We start from the raw sequence: 3,261 nt of genomic DNA, 5'->3' as shown, positions 1-3,261 counted from the left end.
TGCGCCGAGGCTCCGTGCGCGTCCCTCCCCTCTCCATCAGCGCGCTCACACTGCAGCCCCGCGTGTGTGTGTGTGTGTGTGTGTGTGTGTGTGTGTGTGTGTGTGTGTGTGTGTGTGTGTGTGTGTGTGTGTGTGTGTGTGTGTGTGTGTGTGTGTGTGTGTGTGTGTGTGTGCCATGTGGGTTATTTGCGATGGTGACGTCACCAGGTGTTGCCCTCCCGAGAGCACCAGACGTCCAGAGAACAAACTGTCTGACCGGCCAGAGAAGCTCAAAGGCAGAAATCAGAGAAGGCTGGACACATCACACCCCCCTCACCCCTTCCTCACCCCTTCAAATATGTGTGTGCGTGTGTCTGCTTGTGTGTGTAAAAAACAATTCAATCATAATGTTGCCTGAAAGCAGCACGCACACTTTTAACAGGCCTTATCTCGTGTGGCCCAGTGGCTCATTTCTGCTCATTCTGTCCCCCAGCGGCTTGTCGACAACATAATGCATTCAAATTGGATCGTGTGTGCTCACTTATTAATATTTTGGCATAGTCGATTCCTGTTAGAATGCAGCAAAACCACACATTCAGTTGTTTATGTCCACACGAGTCACAGAAATACTGTGGCATTAAAGAGCAGTGAAAACAGTGAATGAAAATAACAGGAAATATATGTAAAATAATGATATTTTAGCTGATTTAAATGCAGTGATACAGTGTAATTTTAGCGTCACAGTGCAAAAGAACAGATTATTGCTTAGAAGAATACAGATTTGTGATGTGGACTTTGTGTTAATTTTTATTGTTTGTTTTGCTGTTGCGGTTTTTTCACAGTCACTGTAAAGTAATACCTTTTGTTCTGTGATTTTACTAGATTGTATCTGTAATTTTAGAATACTGGAAGAATGTGTAAAATGACAGAAAAATTCTTTCACTATTTTTCACATCCCCTTTCTTTCAAATAACAGCAGACTCATGTAAAAACATTTAAATATATTTAAATAGAGTTTTAAAAAAATGTGATTTTGTGGTCAAACATTGTAAAAGACTCTAATCACTTTTTGTTTTTAAAAAGGAGATTTTTAATATGTAAATAAATATTTTTTTCTGTTTTATGAGAAATTTCTATACTTTTAACTAAGCAAGCAAAAAAATACAATATAAATATTTATTTTTCATTTCAAAGAACAGTAAATATCTGTAAAATATTGTTTTGTTCCTGATTTAAACACAACAAAAAATTTTACTTTATTTACAATTTACCCTGTTTTTTTTCAAAATGTAAAATAATATTTTTTCTGCGATTTTACTAGATATTATCTAAAATTTAACTAAACAAGCCAAATATATAATATAAATATGTAACATATTTTGTATTTCAAATAGCAGCAAATATCTATAGAATAATAATTTTTTACAATAAAAATATTGTCATTTTACGGTCAATTATTGCAAAAGAACAAATTACCATTTATAAAAATACAGATTTTTTATGTGGACATTATTTACACCATTGGTCTGTTTTTGTTTGTTTATTTTTAAATTAACATCTGAATTAATACTTTTTTCTGTTATTTTACCAATTATTCAATGTAATTTACTAAAACAGCAAATTCTGTAGAATTAAAGCAAAATGTAAAATAAAACATAAACATTACAGTTAAAAGATGTTTTTTTAAAAAAAGTATTTCTTTTACAGTGTGAACTTTTTGTGTAAAAGATGGATTTCAGGCTTTTTTTCTGTGGAGGTCACACAGAGGTCATTCGTCTTTGAATGCTTCTACTACAAATGAATCACTGTCATGTTGTTCTCCTGCAGGCACAGTTCAACATATTGGGAATTTGTTTCTTGGCTTTCTTTTCGAGTGTTAGATCAGAAGATCGATACGCTCATATGTCTGAAGGGTACCAATCTACAGCCAGCTTAGATCAGCATAAAGGTGAGCACATCTAAAGCTCACACTCTAACATGCTATATCCTGTTTATTTATTTAACTCTCTGAGCCTTGAGGCTGTTTTCAGGGGAATTTTACCACCTTTACTTTTAAGATCCTGTCCTGGTCATTATAAGGGTTAGACAAACCTGCTGTGTCTTGTTCTTTTTTGTTTCAAAACAGTCCAGACTATCCAGATCTTCCACAGTTTGGCATGAAAATACTTGCAAAATTTTATATTAGCTTTCATATGAAGGAAAATATACATTGTGTATGGGGAAATTGTTTTTTTTTAACATGTATTTTACCGTTTAATGATTTCATAGTTGTCTGATTGTTGGAAATCTGGTGATATCAGAGCCATGATTGTGGGATACTGAACTGAAGAATATGTGCTTAGTTCTTAATGGAAATATGCAACACCTGGTGACATCATCAACGGCGAATACTTTCCCTCCACCACAAACAAGGGTCCTTCAATATCCACTTTGCTTCAGGGGTGTAGGATTGCCACTGCCTGCTTACACACAAGTGACCTGCACTCATCTTTTTAACCACAACTTTTTCACTGCAATGAGCAACAGACAAGCAATTGGTATGTTGGAAAAGTAAAGTCACATGGTTTCATTTGATTGTGTGCCACAAGTCACTGCAATAAACAATCGGGCAGCAATTCAGCTGAGAAGGAGGGATGTGAATATGGGCATCTGTCAGGTGTAAAAAAACAACAACAAAGAATAAAAATTGCCACATACAGTGGGTTATATACATGTTTAGTGCATAATTTAAAACCTGTATTTGTCTCATAAGAAGCACCCAAAAAAAAAAACCATCAAAGTTTATTTCCTAATATTTCAAAGTATTCCATTAAATCTAAATTGTTGACTGTATATAAAAATAAACAAACCAGTCACCCATAGGTTTCCTGAGGTTAGATTTTGAAACTCAGTGACCTGGCAAAACCTCACTCCATCTAACTCCATCTAACTCCTAGCTTATCTACAAATGAGCAAAGAGGTGAAGCAGGAGTGAAGGTGAGGTGTGTATGCACACATCTGGACATCATGGACTGTGTGAGGACTGCATTCACCTGTCACTGAAAGCAGCCACACTGTTTATTATGTGTAACGTTAACCCTCCTGTTATCCTCATTTACGGGCACCAAAAAATATTGTTTCCTTGTCTGAAAAAAATCCAAAAATTTAGCAAAAAAAAATCCCCAAATTTCAGAAAATTTGCAAAACCTTCAGGAAGAAAATTCCAATCATTCCGTCAAAGTTTCCCTTAAAAGTAGATTTTTTTAAATCCTCCAAATTTTGCAAGAAAATTCTTGAAAACAT

This window comes from Amphiprion ocellaris, chromosome 2 (genome assembly GCF_022539595.1).
Source record: "Amphiprion ocellaris isolate individual 3 ecotype Okinawa chromosome 2, ASM2253959v1, whole genome shotgun sequence".
NCBI classification, from domain to species: Eukaryota; Metazoa; Chordata; class Actinopteri; family Pomacentridae; genus Amphiprion; species Amphiprion ocellaris.
Note: the sequence above shows the minus strand (reverse complement) of the source record.